Here is a 26,763-nt window from a genome sequence, read left to right as displayed (position 1 = left end):
GAAACTGGAAGGAGACACATCTGGGACAGCTGACCCAGATTGGCCAAAAGAATATATTCCTTACAATACAACTTCATACTCAGCAATTAAAACTGGAGGTAGAAAAAGAAAGAGACACATTTTGTCTTCCAAGGAGGCCGTTGCACTGACACCAGCTGGACATTAGTCTGGCTCGTGTTGAGTTCTTAGACTTTCCCATGTATTGTAACCAATTACAAACTTGAAGGCACAGCAGGAAGATTTTGTGGATTTATAAAAATAAAAGCTTGCTTTTCTCTGATGTATAATTTCAGTTTTCCTCCAAAGACTAAGGAGGATGTTCTTTAAATATGAAATTTGGTTAGTATACTTAAGATGTACTTCATGTGAAGAGAATTCCAATTCACAAGGCTATATTTAGCTGAAAAATATTCTGGGGAAACATACAATTTCAAGATTTGCCTGTAAACATTAACTTGCTACCAATAATCAGTAAAGTGAATTAGACACGTTGACAAACATGGTTATAACTATGGAAGATGGGCAAAGGATTCATTAGCAGGTTTATAATACCTTAGCCTAATCCATTAAAGATGCGAGGGTCGGTGTCACAAGAAAACAGGATGTTTGCAGACACGGATGTTTATAGATCAGCATCTGCAAAACTCCTTTATATTACTGGGTCTTTTTAATACCATTTTGAAATTCAATTAGTTATAAAGCATGGGGAACCTGTCATGCAAACAGATATTAAAAGTGCTCATCAGCAGAAACTTGCTAATGAAAAGTTTCATGGTGGTTTTCACATCCTATTTAAGCTTCCTTTTCCTATAATTTACAGGTATAAAGACACTACTACTACTTTTCAGAAGTATTGGAAATAGACTTTCTACTGTCCATATTTGGATCAGTAACATAAAATCACAGAATCACAGAATGGTTTGGAATGAACCTTAAAGATCATCTAGTTCCAATCCATTTCCTATGGGTAGAGATGCCACCTGCTAGATCAGTTGCTCAGCACCCTGTCTAACCTGGCCTTGAACACTTTTCAAGGATGGGGTATCCACAATTTCTCTGGATAACCCTGACTGTGAGTCATCTAGATGACTTGTTTGGTCTTCCCTGGTCAACCACTGCAGTCACTCTATCATAGAAAACCATGAGATTGGTAAGGCATGGTTTGCCCTCAGGGGAAACATCTTTATTTCACTGATAATTTTATCTCAGTGATATCTCAATGTCAGGTCTCACTGGGATCAATACTTTCACCAGTTCTTGTCAACACAATTTTGTAGGAAGTAGGTAAAAGACTGATGTGAAAATAATATACAGATTACTTTGCCTACCACCACATCATGCATACTCCTTGTCCCCACTGTGATCCAATGTTCAGACTAAACAGAACATATAGCTGGATTTGAATGCAAGACAAGGCTAATGCTAAGGGCAGAGAATAGAGTCTCTCTAGAGCAGAATAGAGAAGAATTTGCAACTGTACTTTTTTCTACTTCATCAGACGTAAGCCCACAGGTCAAGACTTTTTATTAGTATGTTTACATATGTTTTATGGACAAACTAAAGCTTGCTCTATTACGGTCCTTGATGGCTTAGCATAGTAGAGCTTAGCATAGAAAATACATTTTGTTTTCAATCTGAGCTTAATGAGTTAAAAAGCTGGCGCTATGGTCACTTTTCCTAGCAACCAGCTCACATTTGGTTAGAGCAGTGTTGATGGAATAAGCTCTGGTGTGCCTGCAAATATTCTCCCATATATATAGAAAATAAACAGAGATTGCTGATATATTAGACTTTCTTCTGTGTCCAGTTGTTAATAAGATTGTGTCCATTCCACATAAATGTTGGTCAGACTTCTGTTGTATTTAGCATTGTTCTCCTTTCTCCAGATTCTGTTAACATATCTGTTGCAGGAAATTGTCAGAAGCTCCATATCAGGGAGCAGCAAGAGGAAGCTGCTCTACCCTGCAAGGACAGGGAAGTCAGAAGCCAAGCATAATAACAAGGCAGAGGGAGGTCTCACTGACAAGGGTCTCACAGCACCAAAACAAGACAAACAGAGAAGCTCTGGCAAGAGTAATCTGTTGCAGCTAAGGATCCAAATCTCTAATCAAGTTCTTGATGATGAAGCAGCTCCAAGGTCAATCTGGGGTTGCAATCAGGTCCATATACATTGTCCACTGTTACACACAGGACAGTGCCTCCAGACAAGTCTGCAGAGCTCACAGGTCAAGCCAGGAAGTCAGACCACAGGTCAGGATTAAGGTTTGGCTTAATGGGGTACCTCTCTGGGTATAGACATGGGCATGACTTTTGCCCCACTCCAGGGTAGCCTAAGCAGGACCAACAGTAAGAAACACAGCAGAGAGCCCTGCTGGAATGCTTTAGAAGTCTTTTGGGGAGACCTTTGACAGAGACTCCTTCCATCTGCTTCCTCATATTGTGTTTTATCAGCAAAATGGCCTTGAGTACAGAAAGACGAACTCAAAGGGAAGGCATGAAATTAGGATGCTAACAGTTCAATTTTTATGAGACACTGCAATTTATCTTCAAATTAATATGCAGTTTTTGTTTTCTTTTCTTAATAAATCCCATGTTTTAAGATAGCAGTCTTACAATAAGCTCAGTAACAGGGGCCTCAGATAAGCAAGATCTACATAGAGACCACAATTAATATGAGTAAAGCTCATTTCCACTAAGTTTTCTCAAAAACATTACAAAATTACAAAAACAAAAGTTACATTTTAATCTGAGTTGTTTTTTCTGAGGAAAAAGCATTTGTTAAAAGAATTTTTTTTGGTAGTCCTTTGCAGGAGAGGTATAATTACTCTGTCAACCAGCAGAGTAAGTGGGAAAAATGCTACTCTCTGCATTTTTTTGTTCATTTTAAGATTTTTTTTTACAGTTTCTTTTCTGATTTTCTCATTGTCTGTGTAATTATCTTCCTGTCTTGTTTTCCTAATAAGTATATGCTTATGTATTTAATTCATTTTTTTTTTACTGGGCCTGCTGAGCAAATTTGTGCTGGTGTACTTACTTTAAGTGTTGGTTTGCATCAGAAACCAATTCCCTCAAAACAGACTGATGATCCATCTGGTTCAGTATCCTGTTTCCTGTAATGGCTAGTAACAGATGCTTGTCAGGAGATTGCAAGAAATCCCATAGAGCCCAATTTTGATACATTTATTCATTAGGGTATTATTTTCTGAATTAAAGGTGGACATTGTGGGGTAAATATGCTTTTATTTTTAAGTCAGTATCTTACCACATAACAGTGATTATTCTTTTTCAAGTATATCTTCAATCCTTTCAAATGTGATCACTCCTTTTATGAATCATATTAAGTGATCTATCCTCACATAAATAATAAAACACAATAGCTTTCTCCAGTCAAAAGGGCAAATATTCAATCTTCTGAATTTCAAATTATTTATCCAGAACAGTAGTGGATTAAATGTTCATGGTATACTTTATAGAAAGAATAAATAATACAAACTGTCAGAAATACATTCAAGCTTAAGCAAGGCTATTTGTGCAAATTAAATAATAATTAACATCTTGACCACTTAGAATTTATTGAAATCAAAGATCTATTCATATGTTTGATCTCAATAAATAGAAGAGTTATTCAGAATTTTTTTGTAATATTTTTCTTCTATATAGAACCAGTAATAGAAATAACACTGAAATATGTAGATGAGTTATTTTCTTCATTATTACTTTTAGATACTGCTAAATTATCATATTTTAGCCATTGTGTTAACAATACAATCAAGCACTTAGTATTGCATATAAAATTCCAGTTGCCTTCTATTTCATTCTATATGGGGAATTTTCTTTCTTCCCACATCCCTGTGCTATACAGAAGCCTCCAGGTCAGTGCGTCTGCAGTAGTCTACACATTTTAAATGCCAAGTAATGTGAATGCTGAACAGATGATACGTGCAGATCACTGCTGCTTCTTGCCCCTGTCTGCAGCTCTGTTTCAAAGCAAGAGCTGAGCTGAATCCTTTCACTGGCATTTCTTTGAGATTTGTGATTATATTAGAATTAGAGCTTTTAAGTATTTTGTGAGTCTTGAAGTGTTCCATGTCTTAGAAAGTTCCCAAAAGTAGGTCAGCTATCACATGTATTGGTAGCTTAAAAAAGGGCCCAAAGATGAGTACCAGTAGATGTTCAGGAAATTGAGCTGGAAGCCGCCACAGAGGATGTAGTCTTCTTGGCACACTAAAATTCTCTAACACAGTCATTTTTAGAAAAAAAAAAAAGACCTTTTAGTACTGATGCTCACCAATTTTACTTAATATAACAGTATACACACAACAGAATATATTTACAATTATCAAAACATGTATTTTAAGTTGAAATGGAACTGTGCTATTTAAGGCAATTTTCCATCATCTATTATCTTTTAAGTCAATACCCTGTAATATTAAACTATTAAAAATATTTCAAAATACATGGAGATTCAAATTCAGGCAGTCAAAACTTTCAACATGACTAGTGTAATGGTGCCTGCAGAAACCTAATTCTTGAGCATCATTCCCCTTGCATCTCATGGCAATATTTTGATTAATTAAAGCATCACAAACACTGGTTTTCACAGGACTCTTGTCACATTCCCTGTAGAGGATGGACAATACTTTCTTAATGAGCATTTATTTAGAGTTTTGTTTTCTGTCCGTTGTTCAATGTGTGGACTTACGACTTTCTTACTCTTCTTTGTTTAAACTTTACTTAGAAGACAGAATTCATTAATGTCTTTTCTGTAGCATTCATTACTGTGCTGTTTGTTATTTCACACAAGAGTTAATTTATATTCATTTGGTCCTTTTGACCGTGGAGGTCAACTCTTCATTTTACAGGTGGGAAATTGACAGAGGAAGAGAGAAAAGGAAAATGCATCTTTTAAAATAAAAGTCTCAAATCAGAGAAACTCATATTCAATTCTCATCTGTAAAATAATTTATATTTATTATAGTATATATCATTTGTTGCATAGAATTATTTATAGTATAATTTATATACTTATAGCCCAACTTCTTCTACTGCAAATGTAAATACTTGCTATACAAGTAGATCAGACTCCTAGGATCAAGATGAATCTCTTATTTTTAATCCCCTGAAAATTTGTTGGCTACTTAAGCCATTGAAGTAACTGAGCTACTCCAAAGACTGACAGCACACAAGACATGCTTATCAACAGACTATAGCATGTACAGACTAACAATGAATTTAATTGCACACTCTGAAAATTATATTTGTTTTATATTTCTCCCCATATCCTCCAGACCTTACTCCTCCCCTGCTCTCCAGTTTCTAGCCATTATAATATGCTGTTATAATGATATTATATCATAGAGAATAGAAAGTTTTGTGTTGGAAAGGACCTTAAAGATCATCTAATTCCAACCTCCTTGCCATGAGCAGGGATACCACTTACTAGACCAGTTTGCTCAGGGTCTCATACTACCTGGCCTTGATGGGGTATCCACTACTGTCCCGCTGAGCTTTGTGTCATCTATGAAGTTGCTGAGGGTGTACTGGATTCCACTGTCTAGGTTGTCAAAGGTCTGGAAGAGCACCAGTTTCAAGACAGAGCCTTGAGAGACTAGCCTTTGTATGCTGCATATTATTATATTTTTCTTGTCAGTTTTTCTTTGCTGTCTGAATAGCTTAATTCTTAGACATCTTTATCATTTCTAACCTTAGTTTTCCTATTTAGTCACTTTCACTTCCTTTAGCAGCTTTAAGCCACTTTAGCACCAGTTTCCCAGGTTTCTTATTTAGTATTTTGTCTGACCTTTACCTCTTTCTCATCCATGTGGTTAGGTAATTCGCTGAAGCACAAATAAAATAATGTCTATATTGTATCAGAGCTTAACCCCCTTCCTCCATTAAGCAATTAGTAATAGCAATTGCAGCATTTTAGAGCATGTTCCTAACATGCTGCATGTTCAGTGAACATCAATTGTAAAATAGTAGAAAATTAGTTCTACTAACATTACAGACAACAGGCAAGTTTATTTGAGTCTTTTATAACAGTGTCACTTTTGGGCAGATATTTGTATAGGTAGCAGAAGTAGTAATATTCAAAAAATGGCATTGCCTAAATGAGGAGTTCTAAAATACAACAGGTACATATAACAGATAGTATCCTTCTCACAAGAAGTTTTAGCGCTCTATTCATCACCATTCTAATTTCATCTAGTGATTAAATTTTAAAATAAAATGAAACAAAATATCGCAAAACAAACTCCACTCATATTAAAAATGTAGTTCAAAGACAGCTACAATTTCAGAGAGATTAACCATGGAGAAATTGTATTACAATGTGAAGTTTCAGGGAATTTACCCAATAGGTAAGCCTGCCACTTAGAATTCAAAGCTATACTAATTCATAGAAAACTTTAATATAGCTAAGATCTGAAAAATAATTGAAAAACCCAGATATGAAATTATATTATCAATAAAGATTAAAAAGATCTTGAACACTAAAATCTATATAGAATCACAGAGTGGGTAGGGCTGGAAGGAACCACAGTGGGTCATCTGGTCCAACCTCCCTGCTCAATCAGGGTCATCCTAGAGCACATGGCATGGGTTGTGTTGACGGTTCTTGAATATCTCCAGGGAGGGAGATCTGACAACCTCTCTGGGCATCCTTTTCCAGAGCATGGTCACCCACCCAGTAAAGCTTTTCCTCACATTCAGGTGGAACTTCCTGTGCATCAGTTTCTGCCAGTTGCCTCTTGTCCTACTGCTTGGCAGCACTGAGAAGAACATGGATCCATCCTCTTGGCCCCTCCCTTTAGATACTCACAGATATTGATTAGGTCCCCTCTCACTGTCTCTTCTTGAGGCTGAACAGGCCCAGCTCCCTCAGCCTTTCCACACAGCAGAGATGCTCCAGTCCCTTAATCACCTTTGTACCTGCTCCAGGAACTCCATGTCACTCCTTTCCTGAGGAGAACTGGACACAGCACTCACTCCAGGTGAGGCCTCACGAGGGCTGAGTAGAGGGGCAGGATCACCCCCCTTGATCTGCTGGCAATGCTCTTTCTAATGCACCCCAGGAAATGCAATGGACTCTCCACTCTCCTTCTTTCCTAGCGAACTGAAATACTTGGAAGTTGTTCTTCAAATAGCAAAGATGATTTTATGCATAATATGAACACATTCTAAATTAAATTGCCGCAAGCACTTCTCAAAAAGGAATGTCTGTCATGTGCTAAAATACCCTAAAGTGACTTAGCAGGTTTTTCTCTGTTTCTGAAGACTACAAACTTCTATTATATCAAAATATTATCAGTATTAAATCAAAATTGCATCAGTCTGTAGATAGGATTACATCTGTTGGTCTGTTTCCTGGGGATACAGCAGTTTAATAACACCTGTTGTTAATTAGTTACATAAATAATCTACACCTGCATATGTGAGAGAGATCCTATCACATACTACTAATAGAAGAGTTTCTGTCCTTTTTTAATATATATAACTGCCTTTCTTAATGTCCAAATTCTAAATTACTACATTATTGACATTGTTTTAAACCAAACCAAATACGTTTTTCTTCAGTTAATTACCTGGAATGGCAGAATTTCTAATGATTTTCTGTATTTAATGTATTTTAAAAGTTGATGGTGGAAGAGTTTTCTGTAAGTTACCACAAGAAAAAACAGATGGGAATAACAGAAATATTACAAATGAAGATGACATGATATGAATATTACAAATTAAATTATAAGATTAAGATTTAGAGGGTAAGTTGCAGGAGAAGCAGCTGAGGGAGCTGGGGTTGTTTAACCTGGAGAAGAGGAGGCTGAGGGGTGACCTCAGGACTCCCTACAACTGCCTGAAAGGAGATGTGAGGGTCGGCCTCTTCTCCCAGGCAACTGGCAACAGGACATAGCCACAAGTTGTGCCAAGGGAGACGTAGGTTGGGCATCAGGAGGAATTTCATCATGAAAAGGGTTGTTAAACTCAGGAATGGACTGCCAAAGGAAGATGGTAGAGCCACCATCCTTGGAGGTGTTCAAGAAATGACTGGACATAGCGTTTAGGGATATGGTCTAGTTGACATGGTCCAAGGTTGGACTTAGTTATCTCTGAGTTCTTTTTCAGCCTAAATGATTTTTGGCAATAATGTGCTTCACTCCTCACAAAATATTCCCACCAGTTAATAGATGATTTAAGTCTACGTGTGAAAAATAATAATATTAAGATTGAATTTTAATTAAAGTAATTGTTCTTTGCAGTAGAGTTCTTCTTTAAGGAATAAATCTGAGGCTAACATTCAACTTCCTTGTTCTGGCAAGCATTACATTTTTACATTTTCTTATGTCAAGAAAGATTATAAATCTCAGTTGAACATAAAGCCTTGCTGGCTTAGCCACAGAATTGAAATTTAGCAAGATCTCTTCCTAAAGATCTTTCTATTTAAACAGACAAGGTAGGCCACACATGTGAGAATTCACAAGAGATGCAAAGTGACTTGGAATCAAACTGAGCAGATAAATGGCAGAGACAGAAGTAAGACCCAAGTTTCCCAAGACTCAATTTTTCTGTTATTAAGAGTGCTGTGTAAAAATTCATCAGGATTCAGAACTATTTGGTATTGATTTAGTTCAAGACTATTCACTTAAACTCTGATACTCAGTAGTGCTTCCGACAAATATTTTACTAAAGGTCAGCTATACCAAATTTTTTCTGGAAAAATTATAAAGACCTTGAAATACTTATGTAGGAAATTTCTTCTGAGGAAGTGCTTTGATCTCCCTGTGTCCTTAAGACACTAAGAAACCAAATGAGAAAGCTCCTTTGCCAGCTCCACTGGCACAGTGGTAGACTAGTGGGGGAGTCTGGTCCAAAGTTTAGTCAAGGAGCTTTACATTATGTTTCCTGGTAGTCCATGAATAAGACAGAACAAATTCTACTTCTTAAAACTATTTTATCAACATTTTTATTACACCAAAATGAGTAAAGTTTGGTTACCACTGAAAAGAGTAACAATCAATTTCAAGCAAAATCAAAATAACAAAAAAGTGAAAGACTCATAACCGACGGGATCTGGTACAGAAGACCAGGCTGGCTGCAGGTGTACATACCCATATGAGACTTCAGTCCAGTTAGGGATTGATGAGTATGAGAAAATCATACAGACAGCTCCAAAAACATCTAAAACCAGTGAGGTTTGTACATGTAACAATAAAAGCAAAGGAAATGTCAGTACAGCTTTCAACATGACCCTGAGTGGTTCAAATTTGGAGAGTTTGAGGGTATCCAGTGCAGTTTACATTATAGTACTTAACAAAACATTTAAGAAAAATTGGGGGGTGGAGAGGGGAGGGTGTTAAGCAAACATAAGGCCTAATCAGTATTCTTTGTGACCATGCTTTTCTAACATACTGCATGGAAACCGTCTTCTCTAGACAGAGGTAAAGCAGCAGTTCTCTTCATCTGCTGACGCAGGCTGGATTGCAACCCAAGACTGGCATTTGCTAATTCTGGAAGCAGCACTCTAAGGTTTCTTAGATTTTGCCTCCTTAAAAGTTTTTATCTTTTGTTTGCTTTTGAGATAATTATGGGAGGGCAGACTGTTTTGCTTTCTGTGTTGTGTTTTTGGGGGTTTTATGAATGAAAATTAAAGCAAAAAACTGTATTACTTGCATGGAGGAAGTTTTCACCTTTGTAGTTTAGACTTAATACTTCTATAATGCTTTGGAGATTTTTGTTTAAAAAACCTTTCATCTTTGTACAATTTCTAAAGCATTAATTTTTTAGAAGGAAGTTACAGCCTTAATGCAAATTCAGCAGCACTTGCTCCAGCAAATGTTCTTGGTTGTGCTACCCATGTGGGTGAATAGCATTCACTGCTACAATATGCACACAATCATGTGCATTCTGAAAGGACCTCTCTAGAGTTCTCCACTTCATACTTTTTGGTTTTTCAGAAGGAATCCTGGAATGAAAAAGGAAACATGGAGAGCAAAATGGATTAAATGGTGACTTTGCAATCTGAAGCTGTGAAACTTTGTAAACGCAGAGTGAGTCATCTGCATATATGTTTGATTTATTTATTTTATTAATTGAATATCTGACTGAAAGAGTCCAGATGCTATGGCATAGCTGCATTTGACATATTTGATTATGATTATACCAATAAAGTTGACTGCTAGATAATTTTTGGTTTACAAAAGTACAGATACCATAGACTGTGTTATTTAGAATGAGATTCACTGTTAGCAATTCACAAATAGTTTAAATTTTCCAGTATATTTGAGGTCACATTAATATTTCATCAATGAACAATCTGCAGAGTAGTGACTTATGACTTAACCAGTTATCAGTGATGAAATGATAATATTTCCTTCACCATCTGATAAAGTGCTATTTTAAAAAGTAACATGATAAAGACAGAGACTAGTTCAGTCAAAAAGAAAAATATTTTATTTTTTGATTTTACTTCATCCCTTGCAGGAAGAAACAAGCTTTTGTATCAGTTGAAGTAGATAACTGTTATTTAAGAGTATAATTGTTAATATGGGCTTCCTATACACAGCTCAACCAAAGAACTTCAGTTCAAATCCCCATTATTTAATTAGAACTCAGTGACAGTGGGGTACAGTTGGGATGCCCTATGTATAGCCTCACTATATTACATATTTTGAATAATGATGTGTAATGGTGATATGCAAATTTTGACTTTTTAATAACTACTGTCATAATGTGTCACCTAATTTGGGCCACTTCTGTGTACCAATCTGTAGTAATGACAAATTACACTTTGGTTCCATCTGTGTTCTTATCAGTATACGAAGTTTATATTAGCACAATAATCCGCTGCAGTTCATAGACTTTATAGCTGAGATTCTTACGCATGACTACCTGGAAATGAACCATAAATAACCACGGCTTGGTGAGCTAAAAACAGCAATATGCAATATGAAACAAAATCCTTTATTTGAATCTCTTGTCTCCTCTCTCATTACTAGTAGTGACAAAGAAGTGGGCATGCAAAGCAGAAATAGATATAATTTTTCTGCATGCTACAGGAATTTTAAATTTGATAGTTTCCTGCTGATGAAGAGATTACTTTAAGATATTAATTCAAAACTTTTTCTAAGATAAGAGACAGAGCCTGTATATTTGAATATTACAGAAGAAATAATGAAATATAATATTAAATATGTTTAGCATTTTGTGCTAAAGTCTTTATTTTATGGATTACGATCTTAAGGTTTTACCTAAGTCTAAAAAACAGTTTCAGAGGCCATAATAAATTATTTCTGAACCATTCAATTAAGCATTTGTGATGATATGAATTTGTAATGTTGTGTAATGTTTTGAATATTTATTGCATATCTATTTTATGTTGAGCATATTGTTATACCCTCCAGGACATTTAGCAAAATATTTAATTTGAAGTGTTATTTCCTGAAGGAACAAGCAGAAGTATAATTCTACTCTATTACTTCAACATGTAATGGTAGCCCTCTCTGCTACATAGTAAAATATGTTTTCTAGACAGCCTTTTGTCCAATTAAAATCAAACTGTTACCAGGCATGAATGTACTAACTCCTGGTGAAAATGAAAGTGATGGTGAAAGTACTTACTTTGTATTTAAAATGTTTCCTTTGACATACAATCATTGTTTTACAGTCTTCAAAGTACAGTAGGGAGTATGATTGTATATTGATCAAATCTGACCCTGGACCTAAAAGAACAGACTTCTATATCACATTTGCCTCAGAAGGACTCTAAATCAGGGCTATTTAGAGATTACCTTATGCAAATTATTCTTCACTATGGGGAAATATTTAATCTTCAATCTCTTGGGCACACTCCAATCTATTGAATGACCATCAGTGTATCTTCATCAAAACTACCAAAAAATCCTAAAGAACTGATCTGTTCTGAATGATTGCAAAAGGAAAAAAAAAAAAAAAAAGCAGTAGCTGCAGAAAACTTCCAACCAAAGACAAAATCTAGTACTTTCACTCTTCCATCTCTAAGCTAAGTGTACAGCACCATGGAAATTGGTAAAAGAAAACAAATATATCCAACAAAAAGATTCACCAAAAAATATCCTAGCAAAAAAACACCAAAAAGGATTCAATCAACCTTACAAAAATGAGGTACTGACTGTATATGCTTCCTCTTTTGGGGGAATGAAAATGCAAATAATCTGTAATAGATGTTATTCTTTTTGCTTAGTACAGTGCTCAGAGCTGTTAAGATGTGATTATAAGTGCAGTGTGCAAATATATACAGAACATGATAAAAATATTTATTATATGAGCTATAGCACTCAGTAAGATAAATAGTGCTGACACCTCAAGAGAATCAAATGTCTCACACATTTTTATTGTTTTTTTACATGAAAATAATTGGATTTTTCATTTCTATAACACACAAAACATTACATAGAATACAAAAAAACTAAGTCCTTAATACAACAGTAGGAATTCTTCTTCTTGTGGGGAGTAAGTACATTAAGAAACATGAAGGAAATCTTTCTCAAAACCTCAAATTACTTCCTTGAATCTTGTATTGGTTTAATAAACATCTACTTTCCTTTCTGTTGTCAAAAATTCCTTTTTTTGCCTGAGTTTTCTTTTGATGTGAGGAGTACGGTTCAAGTTACGTGTCATCCTCAAATCTTTCATCATGGGTCTTCCACAGGGCCAGATGTATTCACTGTCTTCTGAAGTATCAGGCTGCTTTGAACCAAATCCTCTATGCCCTTGAATAAAGCAAGCTGAAAAGCATTGGTTTCTGGCAATCAGCATATTTGCTTTTTTATTCTACAAGGGTAAAATAATGCATAAAGGAATTGTTTAACTCAGCTTTTGGCTTGCCTAACTCTAAAATTGGCATGCTGCCAAGCACATGAAAGCTCCAAAAGGGCAGCCATAGATGCCATTACTAGTTGTTGGTCACTGAAACCCAGTAGTATATTTAGAAAAGGCAGGGATGGTCTAATTGTTTCCCAAATTAAGACACTAGCCTTAGGCTAAATGTTGGTTTGGTCTTTATAATGGCTGTTAAAATGGTTCCATCCTGTTTGATGACAAAGATTTTATTCATCCTAGTAAAATCTGTTGCGCATTGCAGACATATGCTAAAAAAAGATGTTAGAATTGACATTTCTGGTATTTTCTTTGCTATGGGTGTTTTTGTTTTGGATTGGGTTTTGTTTGGATTTCTTTTTTTTTTTTTTTTTTTTTGTTCTAATAGGATTCACACAACATCTCACCTCACCCCCTAATTATCATTTCCTAAATGTTGACATCAGTCTAAGGGCTAGAAAAACATATATTCATTTGCATATGTGAAAATGTGTGTGTTCTGTAGAGAGGTGAATTGGCTTCTTCCTTTATCAGGCCTATCACTTTCACTGCATCACTCCTTCAGTCCTTTCCCCTAAGTTTAGTCTCTTTCCCTCAAATATTTGCAATCAAGCTATTCAGAATAATTTTAGGTATCTAGTCCTTGCTAACTTTAGGGTTGAACACTATTGAAATTACATTTTCCTAAGCATCAGGAGAGAAATTTCTTTCTTGAAGACACATTAACTAAATAAAAACAGTTGTTACTGTACCTTCTTGTCCATATTCAATGTTAGCAAACATATTAATTTTCTCTTTCTTTCCTAAACCACAACAGTTGTCTCATCATAAATACTAACCTGAGGGTAATGGTTGGTAGCAATATTATGTGGTACAGCAAGCTAGTGTGTCAATTTATTATGAGTAGAAATTCATTAGCGGTTTCCTGTGAAAAATCAAATATTGTTGTTTTTTAATTACAATTTTTGGAAATTTCATTGCACAAAAGATTTGATTTTTCTACTCTTTCAATGCCGATACTTAGTAGAAGTGATTGTATATCAAATGTCTGTTCTTAAGACTGATGCAGGTACCACCAAGAGCCATTAGAACTACCAACTTTACTACACAAGAACCACAAAATGTCAAGGAATGTTTTTAATTCACACAATGCAAATCTCCAGTAAGGACTTGTCAACTCACCAGCTTGACTTACACTACCTTGCATCAAGAGTACATGCTGTTTTTATTCATCAATAGGAAATGGCTTGAGGAGGATAGTGAGGGGTGAAGAAGGGAGATTTTCTACTTTTAAGCTGATTCTGGTCTTCATTTTACCCTTGATCAAGACCAGTGTTACCATTTAAAGTATAAATTGTGACTGTCATTCTACATATGAAAGAGAGAATTTGGGATTAAGCAAACAAGTAGCTCTACCATAGTTCAAGCTCTTCTCCTCTTGACTCAATACATTTTGTATTTCACACCCATAGTACAAATGCTATGATGGCTGACTGTATGTCAGCCTGGATAGCCTGGATGACTCTAGAATATACACAGGTGTACATCACAGAAAGCTGGAATGATCATGTCACGTTAAGATTGTGCAGTCAAGTTCTAGCCCAGTTCTTTATTATCCTATCACTCTCAGGTATAATTTATTGAAAGAGAAAGCTAAAAATGTGTTTTGTATAGGGAGCATAATATACCTTTAACCTGAAAAGGTTGTATGAATTTGTAACTGAGTGAGTCTTTCCTAATATTTTTTTTTCTTGTTTGTAAGGGTTCGCGTGCTGTTTTTATAATGTTTTCATTGATGTCAAGACCTTGGTATAAAAACAAGACTAGCACAATACTAATTTACCCCATGGTCTCCTGTGTCTTCCTTTGCCTCTCTCCTTGAGCAACTGGCATAGCTGCAGGACTGTTTACTCCACAGCTTATTTCCCCTTTATCTTTGATGTCCCAGGATGTCAAAGGCTGTGAATTTAATATTGATTTTATAAAGTACTTTTACTGTAACATGTCAGTTAGGATTAGCTTCAACCTCGAGGAAGCTCAGGCAGTGAGCTGGATTTGCACGCAATGTGGCTCTCCAGCTCTCAGACTCTTTTCCCGAGCGAATGCTTTATTTATAAGAGTGACAGTGTGCTGTGAAAGCAGGGATAGCACACAGCCCCCAGCTATCTCTGTGTCTTGTATACACAACGTCAGTGCCCTGTGTATACATTAGGCTTGAAAATGTAAGTGGATCAGAGAGACGTATCATTTGCTGGTATGTAAACAGACAGATGAGTTTATAGATCGCATTAAGCCCCAGTGGCTGTAACTAGTGGAAGAGGAGTCCTAGAGTCCCATCCCCCACCTCACTCCTCCTAGCTCCTCATACCATCGACACCAACACCAGGAGCTGGACTCCACTCCTTTAGTGAGCAAATAAAGGCATCTTTCCAAAGGAGGAATCACAGCTGAAGAGTAACCTTGCTTGATCGTGTTCCCTTAACCTTTTATTGCTCCTTTGAAATGGCAGGTGCTGCTGATGGAGTGTATTAATCTACAGATTAATCTGCAAAGTCTTTTCATAACTTAGTATTGATCCTCACTCAGTCCCAACAAAGGTGAAGAGTTTGTCTTGATATTGTCCTTTTTTTCTCTCTTTTTTCCTCCATCTTCTACTTTATACTTTTGAGAAAGAACAAAATTGCCTTTTGTATCTAAAATTTTTATCTAAAACTGGGAGGTGAGGTTTCAGCACTGATAGTGCTGAAGCTTGGAATTGCATTCCCAAGGGAACAGTCACCAGTTTTCTTGTGTGTTGAGCAAATCATGCCAACTGATTACACACTCTTAATGAAAGATTAACTATTTAATGCATTAGCTTTTTGTGAGCCCATGGAACAGCTGTGCACTTGGGCTATATCTGCCCCATTCATAACATGTTTGATTTCTCATCACTCCCCAGTTGCTCTGATGTTGCCTTCCTCCTCAGCTGGGACTTGAGTTAGCTTAGGTCTTCTGAGAATTTTGAAAATATTTATTGTTTGGTTCATTAACTATTCTACAAGCCTTGACTTTGATGCCTATGTACACTTATGGCAACATATAAATAATAAAGAAGTTGTTATTCTTGATATAGAGCATATATGGCTGCTTACAAAACATCATTCGTGTAGCTGTGCTGTCATTTTTTTTCATTTGTTTTGTTGCTCTGCTGAGGTATATATGACAGTTTGAGGTTTGTTTTAAGCTATTTTCATAAAATATATGTCATTCAAGTGTAAAATCTGCAAGAGTTCATAAATAATATTGCTGAGCTTTAGTAACTGAAGAAAGAAGAAGTGGTTGCTACAAAACAACATCCTTGATTTCAGTTACTGCAGGGAAGAAATTTGAAACATTAAACTGAAAGCAACTTTTATGCGAATGCAGGTACACACATATATACCCTTCCTATTTGTTCTGGAAATTAGAATACTTTTGGTGAAATCAGACAGACATGACTTTGGATGATAGACAAGGATATTTTTTGTGTAATTACTTGCATTTGATAACGGGCTCAAAATCTACAAATCAGACTCCAAAAATAATATTTCAAGACTTAGAATGATTTTTTCTTTGGCATCCATTCTCCTACTTCTTAACCATGAGAGAGACTGTGTGGAAATAGCCCCAGCAAATGATTTATGTATTTCTCACCAAGATATAAAAGACAACAGGACTCCCAAGGTTATGTTAAAGTGAAAATTTCCGCACCAGATACCAGTGCACAGAATTTTGGACATTTGTCAACTAAATAATCAAAGGAAGTCTAAAGCTTTTTGAGTACAACCTGTCATTATTGCCAATGTTACAATCAGTCCATAAATATTTTATATACCTGAGAACACCACCTCTTCTCTTTCCTTTGCATTAGGTACACAATGTATCCTCTCTAGTTTATCTAGGACTCAGTGATTACTTTTTCTCTCTCTACATAATATGATGTGCTACTTTATTTAGACAGTATAAGTAATAAGAAAATTACTAATTTATATTACCTTCAGAATATTTCATAGGATATGTGCTAACTAAATAAGGATAACTTGTTGATCTGTAGAAAAATAAAGTTAATTTTTCATTCCGTTTTTATGGAATTCATGCATACAAGATGTGATGAAATATCAGTGAGAATTTGCTTTGAAACTAAATAAAAACAATGAAATTGAAACTTTGTAATTAATTATTGTATTACTAGAAGTAAAGCAACTAGTTCTCTACAGAGTAATACAAAATTCAGTGTGCTGGAACTGACATTTTTGTAGCCAAATAAACATCTGAATGACAAAACTGTTCAAAATATAGATTTCAGAATTTGCACACAACCCATTATACTAAAGTTCTTTCATACAGAAGTCTTCCCTAAACAGTGCATTGATTACAACATACCCAAAAACTGGACTTTGGAGACGTCTCGTTCCACAAAAATCCATGCATACGTGTAAATCCATTCACAGAATATTTTAATTACTATTATTCAGGTGTATGTATTATTTCAAGGAAGCATATGCTCCAGGGATTTTTAACAAACCTAGTTTTTATGGATGGTTGTGGGTGTTTTATATTTTGCATGCTAAAAAGACATGTAGAAACAAAAAAAACCTTCATGTATTGAAGCAGTCAGATGTGATTTAGGGACTCTTCTGTCACAACCAAAGACTGACAAAGCTCTTAGTGGACTTCTAGGGGTTTGTGCACAAAGTTTCCAAAAATGTGTTAAATTAATTAAATAATACATTTATAAAGTATGTAAATACTAATGCTGCTTCACCATACAGCTGCTGGAGGCACAGAAAGTTTAATACTTCCTAATATCACCCAAAGACTCTATGGTGTCACCAAGAATTGAATGAAGGTCTCCTGAACCTCTGTTCACAACAAACTGGTTTGCTTTCATCCAATAATCCCTGACTGCCAGAGGCTATTGCAGGGTGGCCTAAATTAAAGGAACCCTGAGGTAGTGTTAATTTGTGTCATAAGGTCAAAATAGTCTCTATTAACCCAAGGTCTTTGTTAGCACAATAGTGGCATTGTTATTCTTGCTATTTTTTTCTTGTTGCTCAACTGAGCACAGCCTAGACAGTTCTTAAGACTGCATATTGAGGTGTTCAAGTTTATTTGCCATTAAAAAGACTTGAACAACAATTTATACTAGCAAAGGTCGGACTAAGGCTACTAATGAATTGTTTATACTTTGGGGTGTGTGGCAAAAATACTGTAAAAATAGCATGTTTCTAGACTATTATTGAATATTTACATTTTTAACAGAAATAACTTAAAAGAAAGTACATTAAACCACTAGCTATTCATCATTCTTTTCTTTCATTTTTCTCAAGAATAGAACTTCCAGGATGTTGATAGGAATGTGAGTGCTCATAAACAGCACATAATGAGGTGCATAAGCACAGTTTATTCGAATAGCTGTTCAAAAATTAGACAAAGAATTATAAAGAGTCTTTTGAAGCATTTTTCCAGCTTCTCCTTGACATACTTCAATAATACACTTTCAGATGCATTTCTGCATTTATAACATCAGGTTATGTATATATATATGTCCATTTTCTCATTAATCTATGAAGTGGATTTGTCCCATCTGCCATGCTATTGTCTTTATTCATTAGCAAAGATAAATTTAAACACAGTGATTACCCCAAAAAGGCTATCTGTACAGTTCAGTTGCAATGCTGTCTTCATTGTTTAGGGACAAATCTTGAGTGTCAGCTCTGACTTCAGCATTTGTACTGCTTAAAACACACTGCTGAATGGATGAGAAGGAAAGCTAGGATCTGTCAGGCAAGAAAAAGCTATCTGCTATTCACAAAGAGAAAACAAACATTCTTTCATTATGTTTCAGGGAATTAAGTTTTAAAATATGGCTGTTAAACCATTGTGTTTTGTAAATCTAATGTACTAAGACTACAAAATTATTATCTTGTATGGATCAACTACATGTTTGCATGCTGTCTATCTCAATTTCAAAAATTACTCCTACAGTTACATCCTGCTTTCATCCCAAGCCTGTTGGGAAATTGTCAGTTTATGGAGATTTTTGCTTTGTGTGTTGGGACTTGCTTTTCCTGAAACCAGAACATCCATGGATTTAAATTTTCCCTGCTGCTTCTCAGAGCCACTCACACAAATTACCCTTTCTCTTTCTTCACCATATTTCTGTTTCTGTGGATTTTAAATTATGTATTTTTTTTATTTTATTTTAACATTTTTCCTGTTTGCAATTGTATGCTTCAATTTTGCGATTTAATTTGTATGTTTGTTCTTGGTGGGAATGTGTTTTGCTAGCTAGGATGATGATAGGATGGACAATATTCCAATATATTTTAACTGCATCTCCATTTTAGGCTTTGCAAGAAACTTTTTCTAGAACTGACACTTCCATCAGGACAGAACATGCAGGACAAGTACCCATCTCAGGCCACAGTGGACTAAACAGCTGTTCACATAATGATTGCTGGTAGAAGGGAATCTGGTACAGAGACCCCCATAACTGGGGCCACCAGCTCTAATAAAACAAGGAATTTTTTATTAAGGTTGGTTTTTAGTTGGGTTACATCTGAAGTTTAGTTATACAAGCCGTACATCCTTTGTCAGAGAAAGAAATAGAAAAAGAACTCTATTAAACTGCAACCATGGTTAACAGATTTCTACTGATCAGCAGCTTCAGGTAATGCCCTTTCAGCATAAAGCCAGATATCAAAATACTGGTTAAATGTGGCCTTTACTGCCTAAGGTCTGCATTTCTTTGTAACAGGAATTTGTTAACATGGTTCTTATATAAGCAGAAAACAGAGGATGGCTCTAGATCTTTCCCCCATTTCTTGATCACAATGATCATTCCCCCATTTCTTGATCTTTCCATCTATTGTTAGCACCACATCTTCATACTTTGCCCCATAGACATTCTTTCTCCCTAAATGCATCAGCAGGGAGAGATGAGAGACTCATTAAATTTATATGTCCCCATTGGGGCCTGCTTCAGAGGGTTTGTAAGGACAAGATAAAAACCTTTTTTACATGAAAGACTAATATCTGAATAAGAAGTAAAATAGGAGGGTTATCAAAACACACCTGAAAATGTAGATAGGGCATTATTCTCAGATCCCTTTGAATCCCTCAAGTGTAGTCTAGCCAAATCTTGTTTTGCTACTCCAGTCTTCTTGGCTTTGTGTGCTGTGCTAAAATTAGCTGCATCCTTGAAAGGCTTATTAAATGTCATTGGATATATTCAAGAATTTGCATGTTTTGATGTTTTGCCTTGTTTTGAGCAGTGTAACTTAATCAGCAGTCATGTAGCAACATCCACGACAAATACAATAATAGCCTTGTGTTCTATTTTTCATTAATTTAGGTGGAGCTCACTGTCTTCCATTGTACTTGTATTCATTTTTATTTTTTATAAACAAATCAGAAATACATTTTTATTAGCAATGAAATATGTAACAATATTAATATGCTTTCATCAAATTCCATATGATTATGACAAACATTGATATTATATTCGATTTGGAGTCTCTTCTATTCATGTCATCTTGCATTTTTCAGGACTTGGAATGCTAAACCCATGATCTAGTTTAAACAGATGCAAGTTAGGATTATAGCCAAAAATATGATGAACCAGGAAATAAATTACTGAGTGTTGTGAGAATATCTCCTTTAATACCTTGAAAAATAAATCAAACATGCTACTTTCATTTTCAGAAATAAGTTGCAAAGTTTGTATACCAACCAGAATTTTAGTGTTGAGGCTTTAACATTTTTATGAGAAAACTCATCATTTGCTGTTCAGAAATCCAGTTGCTTCTTCCACAGTCTCCATCCAAGCTTTTTCAGTTGAAAGGCATTTCAGTCCTTGTAATTATCAAGAAAGAAATATTATGCAGCTTTTCCATACACATCCGTAATTCATTAATACAATCATAGCGTACCAGTTTGGAAGGAACATCGAGGATCATCTGGTCCAACCTTTCTTGACAAAACTGCAGTGTAGACAAGATTGCCCAACATCTTGCCCAGGCAAATTTTAAAACCAGGAATCTATCACTTCCCTGGGGAGATTGTTCCAAAGACTGAATTTTTTCATAGTGAAAAATTTTACTTGTGTCAAATTGAAATCTCCCTAGGAGTAACTTGCCTTGACTTTTGCATATGACTCCTTGTAAAAAAAAAAGGAGTCTCTGTCTTCTTTTTAGCCACCTCTTAAATACTGAAATATGGTGATAAAATCTTCCCTGTGCCTCTTCTCAAGGCTGAACAGCCCCACTTCTTTCAGCCTTTTCCTCCTATGACAGGCTCCTCATCTTTGTGTTACTTCTCCTGACCATCTCCAGCTGGTCCACACCTTTTTTGTATAGCAGGGGCCAAAACTGAACACAGTATTCCAAATGTCACCTGAAAATCACTGAGCAGAGGGGAATAACTTCTTCTTTATCTCTGATAATGGTGCTCTTGTTGATTCCATCCAGCATCCTGTTGGATTTCTTTTACACAGCAGCTCACTGTTCACTCATATTGAATTTGTTGTCCACTGAGCACTTTTCACTGAACTGCTTCCCTGACCAGTAGATCCCAGCCTGTGCTGCACTCCTGGATTATGTTTCCCCAGCTGCAAGAATTTACAATTGTCCTTGCTGAACTTCATAAAATTCTTCTTAGTTTTCTCATATTCATTTTTATCAGTCTCTTTTGCAGAGAAATAAGACTGAATTATAAAAGCTTGTTTTGAATTTACTGACTTGATGAATGTATGGCATGTTTTACTTACAGCTGCAGTTTGCTAAATATTTTTCAGGGTCACTTCACTTTTTTATTGTCTGTTCCAATTTCTACTGTGTAGGTATTTATTCCTGGTAGGCAGATATTTCTCAAGAGCAGAAAACTGTACTCTGTTTTTATAATCTTTGTACCTGACATTATGTTATCTTTATTTCTTTAAAGATCAAATCTTTACATTTGACAGAAAATGCTTATATTTACTTATCACAAATTGTCATAATATAAGAGAAAATTAATCAGAAGGACAAATATTAATTTAAGCAGCTGGTATCTTATATTTTAGCTGAAAGAAGTGAAATTTTCTTTGCTATTTTGAAACATTCTTATCATTTTTCAATATTATCTTATGTTCAGGCATAGTTATGAGCAACTCTTCTGTACAGTTAAATATTTCCATTAAAATACAGTTGAGTAGTTCATGTGCTGTAAAATACTATTATTATGCAAATAAACAACATGGATGAAATAGAACTTTGGCAAATGTTAGTGCATACAAGATCTGTAAGTTGCAGGTGTAAATAAAACATTACAGCAGCTGTAATAAGTGCAGTTCCATGAGCAGGAATGATAGAGCTGGAATATAGAATGAAAATGCTATTATTTTTCCTAGTGTGTTTTTATAGTTTTCTAGACCATAACTGTAGAAGAAGACCAGAACCACCACTTTACTTCTGTACAGAACACAAGCAGAAAAAGGGTTGACATTCAGCCACTAGAGTGGAGAGTACAGACAAGTGACAGCAGAAAGACTGCTTAGAATAACTACTCAAATCAAAGTTAGATTTGTGAAAATTTCAGATTCAGAGCTTCAGCACAGCTGATCTCTATCCTACAAGTAGGTCTGAAATACAGGATCACATATTTGGAACTCAGAAAAATTTCAATTATGTATGGATATGAATCATCCACATATTTTTACCAGGGGGCAATGAGTTATGTAATACTGAATTTTCAGAAAAGCATGGGATATTCGATTTGGGTGGTGATGTCAGAACCTCACAATGGAGCAATAGCTGAGATACAATCTTTTTTTTCATCCTGTGATAATTCATAAATGCCTGATGAGGATAGGGTTAACTTGTCCTCCATGAGTAGAAGAGATAATAGCAGCTGCCTGCCCTCAATGTAAGGACTGCCAGGGAGGCCAGCAGTGCAAGAAAAAAATACATCTTGGCTCAGATGGCAAGTTACTTGCTCTGAAAGGGATTTTAACAGGAGTGATCTCTAAGAAGCCTTTCATACTGGCATACAATCGGACTTGGTTCAAAGAGAAAGACTGACTAAGAGAAATCTTAACTGCAACTTCCTAACCTTAAGAGCTACTTCTGCTGTTTTCCATTTGTTTCTTGATACATATGTTTCTTGATAAAAGGAATCCCTTTTCACCTGAAACCCCTAAAAATAATCTGTTGAAAAGAGCATGTCTACAGACATGTCTATAGACAAGTTCTTGTGTTCTTGCGTGAGCTCAGTGTGCACTAAGGATATGATATAAAATTGAAGTTCCTTAATAATAGCACTGTGTTAAATCACTGAGTGATGAAATACTTTTGAAGAATTTATTACCTGCTTTTTAAAGTATGAAGCCACATTAATACTTGCAATGATAATTATGTTCTCTGCTTCATGTATATGAAATAAACCATCTTTTTTGTCTTAAAAATATTAATTGAACTGTGGCTATTATGCTCAGGAAAATATATGTTTTGTTTTCCTTTTCAGGATGGCAAGTAACCAGCCTTGCACATCCAAAATAAAATAATACTGTGTATATCTCTTGGTCAACCTGATTACTTTGATAACACACACCTTTCCTGTTGAAAGTTTCTGCATACTTTTTTGGTGACAAAAGAAGATACCTTTCACTATACTCAAAAGATTTTTAGTATTAGCTCTTGACTATTGCTAAGAATTCCTTTTTAAAAACAGTTTCTTTTAATGCTCTGTATTTATACATCAGTAAAACTTAAAATGTAAATTTATTTTTTCTGTGTTTTTAATCAAAATTCAATATGTAAGATTCATAGATTCTAATGTTTAAGACTGTAGGCATTATATTGAGGTGAGTACAGTTTCTTCTGCATATTAGCTGTTTTTTTAGGATTTACAAAGTTCACAGACTTTAAGCTGCAGGATGAATTCTGCCCTTGAAGGAGTGTGTTGAATTCTCCTTGAATTCAGTGTGAGTCCTATGTGAATGACTCAGGGCAGGAAATGGCCTTTAAAAGGGACTGATTTGCCTTTTAACAATTCATTCACAATAAACAGAGGCTTTAATCAGTCTTCTGACTAATTTGCTGTTCAAGCAAAATAGCCAACCTCTGACATTAATTTTGGAGAGATGATTAATCTTCAATATAAACTGGAAGGGGAAACGACCTCTTCTGTGTATCACGTCCTCTGCTAGAGACATCCCTCTTGCAGGGATTCAGGTGATGAGGCTCTGTCCATATTCAGCAGCATGATGGAAGCAGTCTGGGCTGGCGCGGACATAAACACACACTGACTGTTGCATAAATGCCTTGTGATTGTTTTCACCATCTTGTCTTTTGCAGGGAGGTCGGAAATGTGGACAAATAGACAGACAATGGCTTCCCCATGCCAAAATTTCCAATGTACAAATATATTTATAAATATAAATATACCTAATATTCAATTTATGGAAATTGCTTTTGGAGTATGATGAGTATACTGAATGGGTTAACCAGAAAAAAAGAACTGCCTTGTAATACCTGCCATCTATGATTATTATAATCTTGCAGACAAATATAATTACAGTATGTGATGTCTGTTTATGTCTGTGAAAGCTTTGATTATGTTCTCTTGTCTGCATTACACTGCAAAACAGCATAAACATTTATATTTTATAGTAACTCTAATCCAGTGCTAATGCCCTGAGCTATGGGTGTCACTTCAAATTGCCAAGATTTATGTGATACTTGTATTTGCCTTTTTCAGGTGAATTTGATCCTAGTACACTTAGTGTTATACTGATTTGTGGAATCTAGAGACTATTAATAGGCTGCAGAGAGGAGTGAAATTACTTATATAGGAGCACATATAATAAAATCTTAATTACTCCAGAGTTTCAGTATCTCATACAGAAATTAAGAGACTAGCTGTAGAAACTTTGTAATTATTGAAATATTAATATAGGACCTCTCAAATTTTGGAGACTGTAGATTTTACAGAACAGGCTACAAATTCATCATAACATTTTACCAATGTGCACACCACATTTAAAATAAGAGCTCTTAGGTTGCACAGACTACACCTCTATTCTTAAAAAAAAATCTGAACACTAAAGAAATAGGTGGGTGCTACACATTTTTTTTAATTTATGTACACTTTAGGAGGGAAATAAGACCAACAAAAGTGAACACAGGATTTGTATGCAGCTAATGCCATCTCTCAGCTTGAAATGATGCTGAACCTCTGGTCTAGAGATAGCCAGTTCAATAGTGTTGTGGTTTAACCCTGCCAGGACCCAAGCCCCAGGCAGCTGCTCCCTCACTCCCCCACCAGTGGTACTGGGGAGCAAATTGGAAGGGTAAAACCTAGAAAACTCATAGGCTGAGTTAAATACTGATTAACAGGGGAAGCAAAAGCTGCACACATAAAAAGCAAAAGCAGAACAAGGAATTAATTCCCCAGTTCCCATGGGCAGACAGGTGTTAGGCCATCTCTGGGAGAACAGGACCCCATCACGTGTGACTTGGGAAATTGTGACTTGAGAAAACAAATATTGTCACTCCAAACGTCCACCCCTTCCTGCTTCTTCCCCTCACCTTCTATACTGAGCATGGTGTCACATGGTCTGGAATATCCATTCAATCAGTTGGATCACCTGTCCCTGCTGTAACTCCTCCCAAGCTTCCAGGCACCCCAACTTCCTCTCCAGCCTGGCAGAACAGAAAGCAGAAAAGTGTAAGCCCTGTGTAAGCCCTGCACAACAATAACAAATACATCTCCATATTATTTTCACAGTGTTCAGCACAAATCCAAAATATTGCCATCATGAAGAAAATTAACTCTGTGTTAGCCAAAAACAGCACAACAGCTAGACATTCCTAAAGAGATAACAAGCAGACTTTAAAATATATACTCATGCTATGTGCTGCAAAAGTACAGACCACATAAAGTGCTGCATCCTATTTGACAGGTATGTGAGGTCACTGAGGGAAGTAGCGACACAGTGTGAATGCTCACTTCAATGGGGCAACAAGTCACTCTCTGAACGGTGCCCAAATCTGCGAGATCTGTGGTTTCCCACTTCCTGGCTGCAATCGGGGAATGAGAAAGGATGAACTGGAGGAAGCTGGTGCCAGAGCCCCTTCATGGGGTTTTGGCTGCTTGGACTCAGGGCCAGCAGTGTGAGCAGCGCAGCTGTGCAGCCTGGATTCAGAGAGCTGTTTGAGGAGGAGCTGTGGGAAGCCTTAGCAGAGGCCATTCCCTTGTACTCCGGAGCTGCATTTAATCTGAGCGATTGCCCTTGTCCCTCTCTGGGGTGCACTGCGCCCATGCAGGGGCCCAGCCACACAGCTCACTGATCTGAACATGACCCCTGGCCAGCCCTGCCAGCCCTTGCACCTGCCCTCGTGTTTCTGTACCTGCCTGCCGTCCAGCTCTGCTGACAGTCCCCAGGCTCTGCCTTCCTTGTCCAGGCGCTGCAGGACTTTGTCAGGCCATTGTCCTGCTGCCCTTGGCCTGGCATGCCACACCTGAGAACGGCATCCTGCTGCTGCTCCTTCTCTCTGAGTCCAAAATGAGTTTGACTGCTGCTGGAATAAGGAAAACATCTGAAGAGGATAACCTTGTTTAGGCTTAGTGTTCAATTTCTGTGGAACACAGGGTTTCCTTTGTGATACTCATTTCTTTTGTGTCATTAGTACTATTAAAATTTTGCAAGTCCATAAATGGAGATGTTGGTAAGTAAGTGTTGGCTTTTAATGAGATGCAGGTAAAACTCCAGTTACTTTGACATCCTACTCTTCTCATATGTTTTTACTCTAATTTAAATATATTTATTTGAAATTAAATATATAAGATCAAATCTCTGAGTGCAAATAATACAACATTTCTAGACAGGGTAGTAGGAGTGAAGGTGCATCC

General features: G+C 36.2%; 1 long non-coding RNA gene across 1 annotated transcript in view; it reads right to left on the bottom strand.

Annotated features, from left to right (window-relative positions):
• The window catches only part of LOC144246479 (uncharacterized), a 100,149-nt gene that overhangs the window by 37,028 nt on the left and 36,358 nt on the right, over positions 1–26,763 (bottom strand). Inside the window, exon 2 of the long non-coding RNA XR_013340156.1 lies at positions 25,440–25,553. This is a non-coding gene — a long non-coding RNA (uncharacterized LOC144246479). The remainder of the gene's footprint in view (positions 1–25,439; positions 25,554–26,763) is intronic.

Source organism: Lonchura striata, chromosome 6, assembly GCF_046129695.1.
Source record: "Lonchura striata isolate bLonStr1 chromosome 6, bLonStr1.mat, whole genome shotgun sequence".
Lineage (NCBI taxonomy): Eukaryota > Metazoa > Chordata > Aves > Passeriformes > Estrildidae > Lonchura > Lonchura striata.
The sequence above is the reverse complement of the archived record's forward strand: the minus strand, read 5'-3'. Positions and strand labels throughout refer to the sequence as shown.